Genomic DNA, 19,567 nt, shown 5'->3' with positions numbered 1-19,567 from the left:
TGATTTGTATAATAGCGTAATAGTTTACAAGGTCTAACCATGAATATACTATCACATATGATCAGAGTTGCGCTCTGCTAAGACTAGGTCGTTTTAGTCAAAATGGTTCAAATGGCTCTGAGCACTATGGGACTTAACTTCTGAGTTCATCAGTCCCCTATAACTTAGAACTACTTAAACCTAACTAACCTAAGGACATCACACACACTCATGCCCGAGGCAGGATTCGAACCTGCGACCGTAGCGATGGCGCGGTTCCAGACTGTAGCGCCTAGAACCGCTCGGCTACTCCGGCCGGCGGTCGTTGTAGTAAATGAAGTAGTAAATGGTAAGGTTACCGGTAGTAACATAAATAAATCTGTGAGAGAGAACCTACGAGCCGGCGACTTGTCTTTCTTTTTCGTTTATTTGTTTGTTTTGCACATAACTAGAGCCACCCGTGGCTCAGTATTAGTCTATTGTATATTCTGTATCCTTATGAAATATAATGTGTAAGTGATAAAAAGCATTCCGTCTTCAGGCCACGAGTGGCCTACCGGGACCATCTGATCGCAGTGTCATCCACAGAGGAGGATGCGGATAGGAGGGGCGTGGGGTCAGCACACCTGTCTCCAGGTCGTTATGATGGTATTCTTGACCGAAGCCGCTACTATTCGGGAGAGTAACTCCTCAATTGGCATCACAAGGCTGAGTGCAACCCGAAAAATGGCAACAGCGTATGGTGGCTGGATGGTCACCCATCCAAGTGCCGGCCACGCCCAACAGCGCTTACTTCGGTGATCTCACGGGAACCAGTGTATCAACTGAGGAAAGGCCGTTGCCATGTGCACGTGACAAGGGGAAAAATTAGTTGATTGCGTACCTTCCGTACTTTTATCTAACAAAACAATTAATTTTGGTGCAAGTTTAGTTCACATGCACAGACATAGAAATGTACAAAATATTATTGCCTTTTTTGTACTCAATAGAAGGTTCTTCATCACGATAAAAGGCAAGCGTTTCTTGTTATTTTTAATAAGTGCGAAATTTCTTTGATAATAACAGAACCATATTTTATATATGATCGACGAAGTACGAAGCTATGTGTGATATGTTTTCGTTATGTGTTGTTCTAATTTAACTCTTTTTGAGCAATTGCGTTTTCTTGTCCTATATAATAAATCTGTATTGTTTTTTATCTTTGCTACAATATCGTTCACGGTACAAATCAACAACCTCCGAAAGAAATTTGAATTAAATATTGGCAATTTCAATTTTGCTATAAATACTGTTTATTTGTAAGTAGCAGAGAAGAGGACAGCTGTGTAGAACGAAAACGTTCCGTAGGGTACTCGTTCCTTTATATATCCTCACTCAGTTTCTAGCCGATTCATCGCTTCCGAAGTTTCGACGAGAAACTAGTATGACTCTGAGGGCATACGCAATCAAAGCGATCGAAGTAATGAATGTTAACGGATACGGAACACTTCTAATGTACGGGTAACGTTATTACGACCTTAACTGACCAAGTCAGGAAGTCTATCGTCGTCTACGCTTACTTGTGATGGTCTACGGTAGCATACGGCAGACTTAAAATTCCAGGCACGATCGATGAAGAGCCACTATACTAGTAAATTTTTAATGGAATCATGGCGTTCAGCCGGCCGGTGTGGCCGTGCGGTTCTAGGTTCGAATCCTGCCACGGGCATGGATGTGTGTCATGTCCTTAGGTTAGTTAGGTTTAAGTAGTTCTAAGTTCTAGGGGACTGATGACCATAGATGTTAAGTCCCATAGTGCTCAGAGCCATTTGAACCATTTTTTAACCATGGCGTTCATTAATTAAACGACAAGTTCTTTGTCACTAATACATTCCTAATACACCCCTTGAATTTAAAAAGATGCTATTGCTCTGAACTAGTTGTGTATAAGAATATGAACTCCACTTACATCTGAGATGCTCTGTTCGCTGTTTGTTCATCTCTAGTGAATTAGGGATACTGTGTGCAGCGTAATTCAAGATGACATGCCGTGATTTCAAAACGGTATCTCTCCAGTGGTATTGTGTCATACACTCCATGCACTTGACCGTTCTTTCGATGCAGCAGTAAGAAATACGAACACTGAATAATGCACCACGATGCAGTCGTATTTCCTTGCTGGTTTTGCAATGCGATGTAATGACGCAAAAAATAAAGAGACCTGAGGCTAGATCTGACATTAAAAAGGCGATAATTTCTATCAAAATTAAAATCTAGTGTTAATTTATTGTTTTTGGTTGCATTATATGCCTGTCTGCCAGACCTCAGTTGACGAGGAAGGCCGTTAATCGCTCGCAGTACCATTACTGAAGCAGAACCATGAGCAGAGGCATCTGATCGGAAACCTGCTTGTGTCACCATACTTTGGCTGCAACATTACTGTTTCAGATAAGATGTGGCTGACATAACGGCACCAGGGTGTTAGAGGAGAAAAGGACGTCGGTAAACAATGGGGAGGATTAGGCATCATCTGTAAATGAGAACAGTTCAACAAAAATTCACACATGTAGAAAAGTGAAAATACTTGGTCCATTGTAAATCAGTAGTTAATGCTATTGTATGAATTCCCCAAACTATAACAGCCTTTCGTATCTTCTCGCAAATATAATTGCGCCACATACACTAATTGCTAAATCTTTAACGTATGTGGACTATTACTACAGAGTTGTGGTTCATTTGCTGGGCTAGATTGAGCGCTAGGTTAATGAGGAGTAAACTGTAATAATAGATATTTCCCTTACCTGAAAAGTGTGATATACTGCTGGATAATTTGTATAACTAGAGGATAAGCTGAAATTTCTTATTCATTTTATACGTACAGAAAACGCATTAAGATTCACTGTTGAGAAGCAAGTCGTAAACATGTACGACGGAGTTCTCTTGCGATCACTGTTGCACGACTTGTCGGCGCTTAGCAGACCGCCCTGGCCTTAGAGGCGGGTGCAGTGACCTCTCACCGTTCCATCTGTCGTCAGCAGTGGACGGCCCCCGTCAGCCGGTGGTCCTGTCTCGGATACGGGGGATTACCGGGGCAGCCCTCGGAGGCGGGATGTGCTGGCTCAGCGTGCACTGTTCGTTATGAGCGACGTTCGCTTACCGAGTGTCGTCGTAATTTGCCTATAATTATCGCTACGGAACTGGGTAGAGTTGAGTGAGCTGATACCAGTTTCCTATAATTATAATGGAGGACTCATCTGGCATCTGCGTTAGGTCGCGTCATTAAGAACATTTGCAAGCTTCCCGTGGAGGGAAGTGTTGGTGATTATCTGTAGCGACCGTTTCTTACACAACAATTCAAAAGTTCGAACGAGTCTTCTCTAGGTTCAGACACATCTGGGGAATTGCTAAACGAATGTTTAAGATTATGAGGGCCATTGTGTTCCAAGTACAGATGCTTCACATACTTTTCCTAACTGCTCAAGCTCTCCCTTTACATTCCACATTGGAACTCCGTTAAGGATTTCTTCACGATAGGACTGGATTATCCATTCTGTACGGAAAATACGAGTGCTTTTGCAAAAAGTTTTCTCAGGACTACTTTCAGAAATTTTATTGGAAATTATCTCTCGCCTCAAATATTTGAGCTACATGGACATTGTAGTACGTAAGACCCCGGAGTAAGTTTCAGTTGATACAGATTTTTATAGCAGTAACATTGAGACCATATTCCGCAAAAAATACACGCCTTCATGTGGGTCATCTGCTGACACATGACAGAGAATGGAAGACAGGATATTTACGAGGGGCGCTTAATAAGTAACGCAACACTTTTTAACATCCAGTATAAATTTAAGTGTTTGGAAGTCTTCTGAAGGTATTTCACGGCAGTGTAGCCTCGAACGGAAGTGAAACGTGGACGATACACAGTATAACGGGAAGAGACTAGAAGCTTCCGAAATGGGGTGCTGCAGAAGAATTCTGGAGATTAAATTGGTAGGTCGAATTATTAATAAGGGGCTATTGAATCAAACTGACGAAACTAAGGAATCAGTTGACAACACATAATCTGGAACGCCAGTCTCTGAGGGAAGAATGGAGATTTAAATTTGTAGAAAGACCCCATAGTTTGAATCCAGTAAGGAGGTTCAAATGGATACACATAGCAGTACGTAAGCAAAGATGGATAACCTTGCAAGGGATGTAATAGCGTGGAGAGCTCCATCACACCGGTCTTCCTACTAAAGTCCTGAACAACAACACCTTGAAAAAAGAATTTCCCAGGATGCAGTGGATTTAAGTCAAACGACGAAGCCATTTAGTGGACATTCATTTAGCTATTATGTTACAGAATACAACTATATATAGAGTTACAACATCTGAGTAGCAGCAAATATAACTAGACAATCTCTTTCAGTCGTAAGGAGTATGCTAATGTAGGATGGGGAATGAGACCAGAAACCTTTTGTGGAGCGGGCAATGATCCTAAGTGGCAAAGGCTAGGATTTGAATAGTGATAGCCGCATCACTAGATTTTCTTTAACAATCACGACATCAGTCATATATCTTGAAATATGCTGGCGGGGCGATTTAAACTGGACTCACCATATAATACCTATCGTGGAAAAGGCAAATGCCAGATCGAGATTCATTTAAAGACCTCTCAAGAGTACAGACCATTCAAGAATGAAGTAGGTTAAAAAATTATCGTTCTACCGATATTTGTTCGTTGTTCGTCAGCATGACAGGCTTACCAGGTATAAATGATGGAGGAACTAGAGAAGTTCCTAACAAGAGTAGTGTCTTTCCTAACGAGTTCGTTTAGCAAGCACGAAAGACTGAGCGGTGATGCCCTACACATTTCACTGGCCGATGCTGTAAAAGAGTTGTTGTGCATCACAAAGTGATTTTTCTGCTCAGCTGCCGAGGACTTACTTTCCTAGAAGAGTCGGACAATGTACTGCATCTTCTCATAAATGTATATCGCGAAAAGACCATGAAAGTAAAATGAGAGAGAATAGGGCTCATTCAGAGGTTTGCCAAGAATTGTTCTTCCATCTATCATGCGCGACTGCGATACTACAGAGAGGAAGTGATAATGGTACACGAAGTACAATGTATTACAAACCGTAACATGGTTTTTAGATGTAGACGATAATGGCTTGTATTCGGGAGGTTCAAATCCCGCTTCAGTAACATAGCTTATGATTTTCATTATCTTAAGGTAATTGTGGGGATGGTTCCTATGAGGTAAACACAGCCGAACGGCCTCACCACTCCGAGCGTTTGCCGTGTATCTATTGATTTCGTTGTTGACGGGTCTTCAAACCATAGCCTTCTTTCTTTCTACCTAAACTGTGCAGAAACGTACATATTCAATCAGGTCTAGTTGCATTCTCCATGTGGAACAATTTTAGTCGATTTTCCTATCCCAGATGAATGGCTCTTATTCAGAAAATCATGTGTGGTTACTAAGAGGAATCGCACAGTTATCTTCCACAGTTAAAGTATTGTGGACGTATAAGTTCAGAATTTCGGCTTTTCTCCGCTTCAGTTCAAATATAGTCACTGGGAGATTGTACAGATGCCTTTGATCAGTTTGTTGTCTTAACGTAGGACCATAACTAATTAGGAAATCTTTCAGATCAGTAGACAAAATTTAAATTCCATTTCATTGCCAGATTCCGTACTGCTCTTCTTACATTCACTTTTTCTTTTTTTTTCACTGACTGCTCTTTTTCAGTAAAGCGTCGACCTCACTTAAATCTGTGATGAAGAGCACTTTGCTTTCGGCAACGCTGAGTGTCGTATGAAGTACCTTACCATTAGTCTTCATTTCCGATGAATCCATCAACATATTCGCAAAATGAAACTAGCATCCCACATTTCGTATCTCGCAAAGTACTCCTTCCTCGGATCTCGAAATAAACCAAGTGAGACGTCTCAGTGATGATGAAACTGGGCTCACATTCTGAAGGGACAGGTTACATCAGTCCAGATCACCTGTATGTAACTTTGCAATGGTTTCTCTAAATCGGAAGCCAGTATAGAAGAACACGGCCGATTTCCCTCTCAGCCTGGTCCTATCGTACTTAGTGCTCTGTCTGTAATGATCACGCTGTCGACAACGACGAACCCTGCTGTTTTTATTCTCATCCGGAAAAGGTAAGGAAATGGTCATTTTCAGTCCACGTTCCGTGTTTCGATAGGTATACCACAGTTGCCGTAAATCACGTCTGGTGAATTCTATGGGCGTGGCTTCAACTACCATTTCCTCAGACTTGCAAACTAATCGTGTCCTGCTGGTCCCGGCGGAGGTTCGAGTCCTCCCTTGGGCATGGGTGTATGTGTTTGTCCTTAGGATAACGTAGGTTAAGTAGTGTGTAAGCTTAGCGAGTGATGACCTTAGTAGTTAAGTCCCATAAGATTTCACACCCATTTGAACATTTTTAATCGTGTCCTCTCCCAATGTCCTCAAAGTAGGCACCTCAGATATGCAGTCCACTAGCCACTGTAGAATGTATAGCGGAGGGTACTTCATATCAATAATCAGTATTATCGGTTTATCTGTTATATTCCCTTCTGATACTGACTAGTGACTGAGGTATAAGTATCTATCGGTATCCTTCTGTGTGTTTCATAAATGTCTTAGTTTTTTCTCATGATACGTGGGATATACGAAGTGACTCCACAAAAGTCATACCGGAGTGGCCGAGCGCTTCAGTCTGGAACCGCGCGACTGCTACGGTCACAGGTTCGAATCCTGCCTCGGGCATGGATGTGTGTGGTGTCCTTAGATTGATTAATTTTAAGTAGTTCTACGTTCTAGGGGACTGATGACCTAAGATGTTAAGTCCCATAGTGCTCAGAGCCATTTTTGAACCATTTTTGAAAAGTCATACGTAGTCCTAAAGAGGTTGTTTAAATTTACCTAGCAATGTTTAGCGAGAACTATATCGTCTTCCTTCGAAGAATTCCCTTTAAGTCGACGAAGTTTTGTTATACTTTAATATGGGCTTCATCTACTAACACTGCCTATCAAAAAAGTGAAACACCGAGAAGATATGGTCGGATGTCGATGTAACATCGTACAGGTATACATCATCAACGAGTATGTAAGCAGTTAGAGTTGTAACTGCCTTTGAGATGTACAACGGCCACCAGAGTGCATTAGCGTTGTCCATGTTGTCAGCAAGCCTGGTAGAACATGTAAGGGGCGTGAATAGCGACAGATGAAAGACCACTGAGAATGTATGACGAAGCCCGTATTCGTATGAGACAGTCTGAAAGGGGACTCCATTTTGTCGGTTGGTCGAATCGTGCAGAATCCAGACATCTGGGGCATTCCGATGTGTCACTGGCTATACGTTCGGCTGTATGAGAATGTTAGGGCGGGCAGGCATATTCGTCCTCAAGTTTTAGATCGTAGTCGTCTGTCTACCAAATGTGACAGTCATCGTATTGTGTACCACGCAATTCGTAGCCCCATCACACATGCGACTGCCATCCGAGAACCAGTAATGAACTCCCTCCAGCAGTCTGTGTCATCCCGTGCCATTGGTTGGATTCCAGCGCCAGCCAGGCTAAGGAGTCATCACCCCACCCTTAGGGTGCCATTAAGACCACAACACAAACGGCTGCGTTTGAAGTGGTGTCATCACTGCGAAGGCTGGACTGCTGATGAATGGTGTAACATTGTGGTCCGTGCTGAATCCCGTTGCTTCACTACCCGTGGTGACTACCGTCGGCGATTATAGCGACGAGCTGCGGAGTGGTCCCAGTCTTCCAATGTTTTAGAGAGGACACAGTGGTATTACTCCTGTCACCATGGTTTGAGGAGCCGTCGGGTATGATTTCAGGACATGGCTGGCAGTGACTGAGGGAACCGTGACGGCACAACTGTACGTCACGAGCATCCTGCATCCTAATGTGTTTCTTCCCATGTGACAGTACTACGATGCTGTATTTCAACAGGAAAATGCTCGTCCACTCATGACATGTGTCTCTATGAACTGTCCGCGTGATGTTCAGTAACTCTCGTGGGCAGTAGAATCCCCAGATATTTTGCGAATAGATCATGTTGGCCATCTCGGGCGTTAACTCTGCCGTAATGTCGGTATCCCCGATATCAAGGACCATTTAGGCCTACAAAGGTGTGGGCTAGTTTGCCTCAGGATAGAATTCAACAGCTTAACGACACTATTTTCAATCAATTCAGTGCTTGAATCTAGGCCAGAGGGAGTGAAATATCATACCGATAAGTGGACCCATACTGCCGAGTTTTCTGTAAATTTCACCTGACGTAGAAATCACTGGCATGACATCACATACCCACTCAATCGTGAAGCCACATTTGGTTTCCTCCTACTGTTTCACTCCTTTTGTCAGGCAGTGTACAGCGTAGGCCGTGGGTAACCTGCTATGAAATGTTGCACTCCAGACCATCACTCCTGGTTGTGGGGGTGTATGCCGGATGACGGTCATATTGGTTTCCTCCCCGCCCCCCTCCCCCCCCCCCCCCCCCGTTGTGTCTGGATTGCCTCTAAACACGGTCATCGGGCATCGCGGGAGCCCTACAGCACAGCAGAACTCCACGATATTCCGTCTGTTTTTGTTGCCCTTCATGGCAAGCCATCGTAGGCTTACATTTCAGCAAGATAATGCCCTCCTGCGGACACCAAGAGTTTCCACTGCTTGTTTTCGTGCCTGGCAAACATCACCTTGGCCAGCAAGGTTGCTGGACCCCTCCCATTTGCGAACGTTTGGAGCATTATGGGCAGGCCCGTCCAATAAACTCGGGATTTTGACAGAAGTCTGCACGATTTGGACAGAAGTTCGCACGATATCCCTCAAGACGACATCCAGCAATTCTATTTGTCAACGCCAAACCGAATAATTGGTTGCAAGAACTAGAGGTGACCAACGCGATACTGACTTGCTCAACCAGTGAAGTTTTTCTCTTGAATAAATCATCCTATTTTTCTGAACTTGTTATCAACTGTCTGTACACGCACGTCACATCTACCGATTTCCGTTCCATTCGGTTGATTCCATCGTGGTGCATCGTTTTATTCGTTTTAGAGTGCAGTTGCACGAAATATATAGGTCTTCCTCGCAATCTCCAGAAGATGGTAGTCCTAGTGCCCTCCCCATCTGCGACACGTGTTGTCTGCGCAGCCAGCATCGGCGTCGGCTCCGGGCGACCGCCGTGCTACTGGGCGGCCGCACGCAACGCGCCGTGCGTGTCGTGGTCAGGGCTGCGTGCGGCGGCGCCGCCCTGCGTCACGCCAGATGTGGCGATAGCGCCGCCTGATGCCGATGTTGATGCCGATCGCATGCAAATCCCGACCTGTGCGCCAACAAAGGGGCGCAGCACGCGCCACGCACCCGGTCTCCAGGAAGTCCGGCATGCGAATTATGAATAACCAAAGTGGCCTCGCGCTGCACTTCCGCCGTCTCGCTACCAACCCAAGTAGCATATTCTGTTCTTTCTTCTAGGAGCTTTTCTTTGTGTGTTAGTCCACGTTCATTATGAGCTTCAGGCCGCGTACTTGTTTTTAACTAACCAGAGTACTTGCCCTTCAAATTTGGAACTGACAGCAAATAAAGAAACTTAATGTGTGTATAGCTAGGGCGTTGTTGTGGTACATCTCCTACTACTGTCGTATCCTGTGAACGCCGACCGCTGCGCTTTCTGAAGTTCTTGGTCGTCTATATCTGTGACTGAATAGCGGTTTCTGTTGAGCGCGCAGATGTCTGTGGGGAAAATGTGTGGGACAGAGGTCACACAGAGACCCTAGTGTTCCTTTACTACAGTTACGAATAAATATGCCTTTGCGGTCGGTGTCAGTCTTAATGAAATCATTTCACGCTGTATTGCCATACCATCTTATGAAATAGTCAAAGTACATTAAATATGGAAAACAAATCGATGTTTTGGTCGTGCTGCAGCGGCTTACCTCAGGGCCAGATGATATGTCAGTACGCCCAGAAGTATTTTAACGAAGCAGACGTGAAGGTTTGCACATGGGTGAAATTATGATTGGGCCACTAGGAGCTATATCAGCTGTTGAGACTGAGGCTGATCTCTCTGCTAGTGACGGACTTCCACAAAGTAAGTGGTTTCTCGTTGTTGAGTTTTTCGATGCTTGCTGGGTATCACTGCTGGAGTTCTCGTGCAAGATGTCGAGGAGACTCTACCGATAGTTACGGAATGCACTGTGTGCAGCCGGCTGGAATTCGTAGTTAATGTATCAACGATGTTACCCGTCAGTCGGTATCAGAGCCGAGCATAATTTCCTTTCTGTGGCTAATGAAAGTGAGGCAGAGCTCGTGATCTGTAGTGTAATGCCGTCACTAAATTTTGGGTATTACTAATATGAAGCAGCACCATGGCAGCAAGATAGAGGGCACAGAGATGATGGCATCTAATTTCGCAAGTGAGCATGATGGTACACCTTGGAGCGGACTGTTTAAGTCGCCCAAATATTATGACATCACTGAAAGACTTTGCAAGGACGGATCGTTCTGTTGTACATTTGCACACCACTGGGACACCAAGGTGTTGTTCAGTACTTGCCTGGAAGCACTGTAACGGCACAACGTGTATGCTACTAATCGTTATAGCTACCCTCTGATTCTAACATAGTGATGTGCGGTCTGGTTGCATGCTCGACACTGTCGGATCCACGTCGGTTTCCAGTATGCTATGAGCCAGCCAACACCCAAAGACAGGCTGGGCAGCCAGCTCCACCAGACCAGTTCACCATGTCCACCACCGCAGACGTAGGCAACAACGGTGAGTGAACCCTCAGGGACCACAGCAACACCGAACTTCCGCCTTGGAGGACAGCGGTCGCAGCCAAAGCAGCATTGCCACAATACCTCCGGACCAGTGGAAGCTGCTAGCCCATTGGCCGTGGCCCCCTACGGGAATTCAGTGAACGTACCCGCCGCTGCCACTGCTCACTCGGGGCCGCATAGTGCTAACTCAGGCATGCGCTACTGAATGGGGTAAACAGTGTCAGCAAAGCAGGACGCAGACGTTAATCAGCCATCACGCCGCCGCGGCTTTCCGACGTCATCGACATCGTTCGTTGACCTCGCGCCTGCAGAGGTCGTATCCATGGACATCGCAGCACTCCAAAGTTGTAATTCAAGAGGAATGAAATGTATCTTGCGATGGAGTTTTCCTAACTACCCAGGACCGGAATTTCTGCCTCCACAACCCTCCACTCCACCACCTCTGCGCCGTAGGTCCCCATTTACCCCCAGGTCGCTATAGTAGAATAGGTTCCAGGACTGTAATTCTCTGGCTTGGAGCCAGATGCAGTACTTAAGTCTGAGGCTCCATTAATTCGGACGGTTTTGGATGCAGGTTTACAAACCTTCTCTTTTGACTAGAGAATGGTATAATCAACTTACTAGGTGAGACGTGTACTACACTGTGGAGCTTACTGCTCCAATTACACTTGAGTGTAGAAACGCCTCTTTCTACTGAACAAGAAGGCACCAAGCATTCCCCCACTTCACGAGCCTCAGCACCTCACGTTGCTAATCCCAGTATGTAAAACAAGTAATACATATTTTCTACCTTCGTCTGTGTCTGCCTCGCACGCAAACAGGACTGAGCTCCCATTCTGGCAGGAACCCCAGTTCGTGTCTGGTACAGTCTGTTTAAGTATACCGTAATATATAGACCAGGCAACTTTCCACACCTATCCATGGCATAGTAGGCGTCACACAGACGCCTGCTGCCAAGACACAAGGAAGAGTCGGACGATCAGCCGCTTAGCGCCTAAGCAGCCAGATCGTGTCTAGAGCTGGAATCTGCAAGCTGAGGAAGACGACACGGGAAGCCCCTGAACTGTGCTGTATGACATGACAGGAACCGACAAGATGTCTGTCCAGTACACATTGCTGAGCTGCGATAGGACATTGCAGAAATACAGGAGCTTTACGAGGACGGAACTGAGAACAGGAAGACGTTCACAACACAAAATACATGTGTATGAAGAGAAGAAAGACTTTACTTAGGAATATATATCGTCTTTTTAGCTTGGGAAAAGAGAGCGCCACGGATTCTCTGTAAAAATTGCAAAACAATTCGATCGACCGGAAGAAGAACCAGAGTTTTCCAGTTAGATGTATGGACAGGGCTATCGAAACTTTGACCAGCGGTGTATGAGGGATCATCGTATTGTGGAGGTTTCAGAGTTAGAACTGAGAGAAGAGGCTTCAATTTGAGCCTTTATGAGAGACACTTTGCTACAGCCCGGAGGCCGCTTCCGATCGCTGCGACTGTCTGCGACTAGTCAGCAAGTAGTAGCCTGTCCCAGGCCAACTCGCCAGTCGATGCGCATCCGGCTGAAGACGCTGTGCACTCAACAGCCACAGCCGGAGAATAATAGCGACGAGTGCCCGCCCGCCTCCAGAAGTTGCACATCAGCTCCCTGCTATCCACTGCCGCCTAGAGCGGATGATCACTGTGTCAAAGTCTGCCTGTCATTCTATTGCTCTCAAATTAGCAAATACTTAAAACTCTACTAACGACCTTGAAATTACTTTCTTACCTTAATGGGCATACTACTCTCCTCATATTTCACAGTAGCCATGGAATGAAACTCAGTGTTTTATATTTGTGCTGTGTAAAGGAATCCAAGATCAACAGCCGTAGTCCCAAAATGTTTTATGAAAATAAATTAGAGTAACTTCAGCTTATACCTCGGTAGCTGATCGCATTTACTCAAAATTATTTTCCAAAACTCAGTGTTGATTTCAATTACGAGTATATTATTGTTGTCGATGTCTTCCGTCAATAGACAGCTTTGATTCAGTTTTCCACACTCACTTATGTGTAAGCCTATCCACTTCTTCGTAACTATTGCTATTTAGATCAATTTAAGCCTGCGTACTGTATTCATCCCTCGGCCTCCCTCTGCGATTTCCACTCACTCCCCTTCCAACACGAGCTTATCTCCATTATCGAGTTTAAAATTTTTGGATACCTCTGGATATATGCCATCTACTGATCTCTTCTTTTAGTCAAATTCTGGCATAAAATTCTTTTTTCCCCTAATTTGAGACAAACATCATATGCTCAGGGTCCTCGTATAGCACCACATTCCTAGCACCACAATCCTGTGTCACTCCCTTCCCAATCACTGCTTCCCTTTCATATCCTTCGACTCTTGATTATTAGTAAGAATTCTAAACTTGACATAATAAATCCGTCACTGCAGTTTCATGATAATTAAGATCAGCCGAGTTGTTATCCACCGTAGCAACGCACGGGGGGAGGGGGTCCTGAAGACGCCGTCAAGGTGGGTCTACAGCATCTGGACGCGGAAACCTTGTCATAAAAATTAGAATACCTTAACATATCTTCCATTCCATTGGGTTTTCTGGTATAGCAACCACGTATGGAATTTTTGAATTGAAAACAGTCTTCGTTATAAGTTGCTCTCTTATTATTTGTCTTCGTGGAGCGTCTTCAGATTATTTATAGGGGTAAAAGAAATAAGCAAAAATTTGCATATGGTACTAGCAAGTACGATTCTAAATATGGCTAAATGATTGTTACTAACATTAAAGTTTTCCTTTTTCAACATTTCTGAAACCATAAAACGGCTCTGTGCTAGAGCGAAGCACGCGTCAAATCACACGAATCGGCAGAGACTTAATCAAGAGCAACAAATATAATATCCTGTAACGGCGGGGAAAATTGTAACATAAATAATCAAACTGAACGAAAAATACATAAATAAAGTCGCACCAGCAGGACAAAATGATACAATAACAGGACCACACTAACAAAGAGCTATGCACATTGAAACATGATACACAGAGGTGCCACCACAACCTTACGCTTGCGGCGTCAAACGGGCACACAGGGGAGCAATGGAATAAGGCTTGTGTACAATGACTGCAGAGGACTAACATCGGCAGCACTCAAAGCAGTTACATGACAGTCAGCATACTTACCGATTACAAAAATAATACCTAATTCAAAATGGTTGAATCACTGGAATAAAATTAAGAGGTTACAAGTAATCAAGCCACAGTCACACATACTAAATGTAACATGCAAGTTACTTCAAATAGATAAAATAATAGCACCATCCGTAACTAAATGAAACTATAACATAATCACCAAATATGGGCGTCATTCCGATAACCGGGGATAAAACAAATTATTAAAACAGCAAGACCTCCCTCGGATTGAAAAGTATAATGTATAAGAACGAATCAATTGGTTCAAGTGGCTCTGAGCACTATGGGACTTAACAGCTGTGGTCATCAGTCCCCTGGAACTTAGAACTACTTAAACCTAACTAACCTAAGGACATCACACACATCCATGCCCGAGGAAGGATTCGAACCTGCGATCGTAGCAGTCGCGCGGTTCCGGACTGCGCGCCTAGAACCGCGAGACCACCGCGGCCGGCACGAATCAATTAGGGCATTACTAAACCAAAACGGAAAACCATCAGAAGCCATAACCAAAATTATCTAAAAGTTTTAAAAAATGACATCATTGAATTATAACAGCTTTGATTCCTACTAGTGAGCTGAACGCTCAGCAATTTTTCGCCAACAGAACACATATGTTTAACGATTTCCAACTCTTCCTATAAATCACGCTTTTTGCATTTACGGGCGTAATTTAAAATGCAAAGATTGTCGAGCGTGGGTGCCTGGTGCCTTGTAGTCTTAAGGTCTTCAGCAAATGAAAAGTGCTGCTTTATTGGCATTTTTTGGTTAACAAATGCTCTCTAAGCATGTGCTAAAAATCTTTCCACTTTGACCTATATCAAATTTGTGGCAGACATTTCATTCTAATTTGTAAACCCTAAAGGAAGCATACCAATCTTCAGTCGATAGCTCATTACGCACTTAAGAGTTCTGAACTTTATTGTGCGGTAGAAAAGCTACACGGACGTCGAGAGTTTTGAATAACTTAGCTAACTCATACGTTAGTTCCCCACAAACGGAAGCCTTATATATCTGTGTGGTGGTATCAAAAAATTGTGTACAAACTTCATTCCAGTGTTTGCCTGTGTGTCCTCTTGACGCTCCTGGCGTGAAGTTGCGACGGCATTTCTGTGTACTCTGTTTAAACGTGTATGCTTCTTTGCACCATTATGGCCTGCTGGTATTAATTTATTAGGTGCGTTTCCTTCAGTTTGATTATTTATTTAACATTGTATCCCGCGCGTTACACGGAAGTATATCTGTGGTGTTTCACTCTGCGGATTTACGTGATTTCACGCTTGCTTCAATCTGGCACAGAGCCGTTTCATGGTGTCTGAAAGAATGTAAGAGAAAAATTTTAATGTAAGCAACAATTATTTATTTAAATTTAGAATAGAGCTTGCTAGCACTATACACCAACGTTTGTATATTTTGCCATATCTACAGATGAAATGCAGATGCCCCACGAAGGCGAAAGGCATAGTTAATAAAAGAGTAAATTGCAACCAAGACTGTTTTTAATCGAAATAGAATACCTCAACCTTCTGCTCAATCAAAATGGCTACACTGCGAAAGAAATCCGTCTTTGAAGTTTATAACATCGCTGGAATGAACAGGTGACAAATTAAGAGCCCGCATCTCGTGGTCGTGCGGTAGCGTTCTCGCTTCCCACGCCCGGGTTCCCGGGTTCGATTCCCGGCGGGGTCAGGGATTTTCTCTGCCTCGTGATGGCTGGGTATTGTGTGATGTCCTTAGGTCAGTTAGGTTTAAGTAGTTCTAAGTTCTAGGGGACTGATGACCATAGATGTTAAGTCCCATAGTGCTCAGAGCCATTTGAACCATTTTTGACAAATTAAGATCGGTTCCTTTCCCACCACACATTGGTAGCGTTACTTCAACGATAGAATGGATTTTGGATCATTAGAAGCCAGATAAGATCTGTTGTCCTTCGCCTTTTCTCAGATGATCTGCAAAATGGTTCAAATGGCTCTGAGCACTATGGGGCTTAACATCTGGGATCATCAGTCCCCTAGAACTAAGAACTACTTAAACCTAACTAACCTAAGGACATCACACACATCCATGCCCGAGGCAGGATTCGAACCTGCGACCGTAGCTGTCGAGCGGTTCCAGACTGAAGCGCCTAGAACCGCTCGACCACACCGGCCGGCTGATGATCTGCAACTAAGGAAGACCGGTGTTTACAGAATCCTATTCCACTGTCGAAAAACGTTCGTTGGTCAGACGATATGCATCGTTCGGGACACACCTGTTGAGCGTCATCGCCGTATACTATTACCGGAGAGCTGTTTAACCGAGGGACACAGATAATATTTTAATTGCAGACGAGGGCTTTCCTTTAGAAATGAAATCTACATCTACTTACTATGAAAAAAAAGTAGTAGTCTTTGACGCGGCCCGCGGAGGCACATACTGCGTAGCGACTTATCGTTTCTGCCTTCGTTTACGACTGCGGCGCTGTATGTTCACTTTCGCGTCACGTCGCAGCAAGGACAACTTCCCGCCCTGGTGCTGCTGTTTTATCCTTGGGATACAAGGGTTACACGGATACACTACATACATAAAAACTTATACACAATCATTCAAATTAAAATAGTTGCAATCCACTACATACATAAACACTTATACACAATTATTCAAATTAAACTAGTTGCAATCCAGGTCTTGATTGTAGGTTAATGTCGGAACTGATAGTCTCTACCAAAAATTTCCGGATGGCAACCTCGCCTGCTCCATTACAGTTACTAGCAACTCATCTGGTTGCCCGCCTGGCTAGCAGCTCGGTCTAACGCGCTGCTTCCCAAGCGGGAAGGAGCGCCTGGTCCCCGGCACGAATCCGCCAGGCGGATTAAGGTCGAGGTCCGGTGTGCCGGCCAGCGTGTGGACGGTTTTTAAAGCGGTTTTCCATCTGCCTCGTCGAATGCGGGCTGGTTCCCCTACTTCCGCCTCAGTTACACTATGTCAGCGATTGCTGCTCAAAAACTGTCTCCACGTATGCGTGCAGCATAATTACTCTACCACGCAATCATGGGGCTATATTCGTCTGGTATGCGACGTTCCCGTGGGGGAACGAAGCCTCTCCGTCGTTTGTAGGTCCCCAGTTCAATACACAATACAACTCGTCTCGTAATTGGCTGAGAAGAGTTGAGCGTCTGAGACTGCAAAATATGAGTCCATACTTCCTATGACGACATTTTGATTTCTGACAATTGGCTGTGACCGAAACACGTCAATAAATATTTTTGATCAGCAAGTGACCAATTATTCCAGCGACGTATTCACCAGTGGCGTAAGTCTCGTCCCGTTTACGTCAACGTCGCGAGCCTCCTGCGCGACTTTATGTGGCACCTTCATGGCTCTGAGCACTATGGGACTTAACATCTGAGGTCATCAGTCCCCTAGTACTTAAAACTACTTAAACCTAACTAACCTAAGGACGTCACACACATCCATGCCCGTGGCAGGGTTCGAACCTACGACCGTAGCGTGTGGCACCTTAAGTTGACGGCTAAGAAGAACAGCGACTTTATAATGGGCCGGACATAAAATTACGCTCTCTGCTTTTTGCAGTGGAGAGAAAAAGGAAAGAAAACAGTAGGAAGCATTTCCGGCGAAATTTAGCGCAAAACAGTGTTATCAACTGAGGATGACGGCCAGATGGACTGCTGAAATTATCGGTCAAGATGACTCAACGATCTGGCTGTAGAGCGGACGAGAACATAACGCCGTAATACACCGGAAAGGTTATGTAGTCGTGACATGATCACATTATTTCGGTGAGTGCACTATGCTCACACGGTTACAGTGTTTGCCGCTGCTAACGGTCTAAGCGCAAGTTGTTATTCCAACACGCTCACTATAGGAGACTAACTCGAGAGTTTTCTGTTATCGTCCGCCTGGTTTATAAACTGTTCAAAAGAATTAGGGGAATATGTGCAGAGGACTCTGATAAACTCACTTTTGAGCGCCCGCAGTCTCCAAACACAGACCGGAACACGTGTATCAGTGTGCGGTGTGTTAATCCATTTTGATAGAGGCGGCACCTTTGATCTTACTGCGTCTATTGAGATCTTCGCTTTCAGGTGCAGGCAACAACTGAAATCATTCACCGTCTTTTGGCTGCGTTATGCATTACAGTGCCAGCTGATCCCCTCAGAAGAAAGCGAGTACCGGTGTCCCAGCATTTTCTAGTGCGTTACGTAGATGGCAGTTGTCATTTATGGACGTTGTATTCAACCAACCACATGCAACGCAATATCTGCAGTGCGACGCAGTGGAGTGCAGGGCAGTCTGTTTCATCCGAAAAGGATAGACTTTCGGTCGTGGTGCCGCAGATGCCAGTGCCTCTTCATGTGTTAAGTGTTACCCGTACGTTTTCGACACGCTGTGGGGAGACAGGTCAGTACATAGGGCGGGTAGCACAAGGTCGCGGACGCGTTACAACCCCACGTTAAGACCTATATCTGGCCATCTCAGCACTGCGATGTTGTACGGTTACCTGCAGAGCACTGAAAGACGATGTCAAAGAGTCAGTGAGCCTCTGTCTCCGACGAGACTGTAATGAATAGGTTACGGGAGCAGATCGCACCAACCAGACGTACTGTCCAAGTACACCGCTTTACACAACATCCTGCAACTCGCCTTCAGTTCTGCCGTTCCCATGTCCGCTATAGACTTTGTCACTGGCGAAACGTGTTATTCACAGACGTAAGGTCATGGTTGTGTTCATGTACAGAGACCGATAGTGAGTGGTACATGCCAAATCTTGATCACGAAGTTAACAGATTTTCAAACTTGCACGATATCATGGGTACACTTCAGTGTTGATCTTGTCGTTGACACGGTCGCCTTACCGCCAGGCAGTACATTGAACAGATAATATTGGCAATGTGTTGGCTACTGGATCAGGCGGTGGCTCTGAGTTCCTTCTAACGCCAGTACCAATGTGGCGGGCGTCAGCAGCGATATGTTGTGAAGCTTTGGCATTGAAATAATGGAATGGCCGGCGGTGAGTCCCGAACTAAACCCTATCGTGCATTACGTGTGACATGTTTGACAGACGCTTTACTGGTCGTCACGAACCATCACAGACTCTCCAAGAACTCTGATGGGATGTCATTGTAGAATGGGAACGGATACCACAGGGTGAACTTTGTAGACTTACACGGAGAACGCCATGTAGGCGCCAGGCACGATAGACGCTCACGAGGACAAATACGTTTTTGAAGCTCTAAAAGTCGAATGGAAAGTACCCAGGATGAAGGAATGAGTAATTGTTTCCATTTTGTTTTCAACCCCTGTCCAATATTTCAGTTCTTTTTACGTAAACGACTGAGGGCGTAATGAAGTTTTACTGTGTAATTAATCTGTGAAAGATAAAGGTATAATTTGGTAACATACCGAGTCATCATTTATTGCACGATGAAGTGTGGTAGACGCCTAATTCTTCTGAGCAGCGTAGTAAAAGTATAACAGCGCTCTATTTCCCTTTCTCCTACAAACGGTTTATGTTTCGATTTTGTGCTTCCCTTGTGGAATGAGACGCAGAACTCTGGTTTTAAGACGGCTGCTGATGTGTAAGCAGGCGAGACAGCGGCGGCGGCAGCGGCTCGTCACA

The 19,567-nt window shown here is 44.8% G+C and overlaps 1 protein-coding gene across 1 annotated transcript in view; it reads right to left on the bottom strand.

The window, feature by feature from the left end:
• Positions 1-19,567, bottom strand: part of LOC124795312 (glutamate receptor 1-like) — a 1,309,547-nt gene that overhangs the window by 32,505 nt on the left and 1,257,475 nt on the right. The gene's annotated exons all lie outside the window — the stretch shown is intronic.

The sequence above is a fragment of the Schistocerca piceifrons genome, chromosome 4 (assembly GCF_021461385.2).
Source record: "Schistocerca piceifrons isolate TAMUIC-IGC-003096 chromosome 4, iqSchPice1.1, whole genome shotgun sequence".
NCBI lineage: Eukaryota > Metazoa > Arthropoda > Insecta > Orthoptera > Acrididae > Schistocerca > Schistocerca piceifrons.
This window is presented reverse-complemented; position numbering and strand designations above follow the sequence as displayed.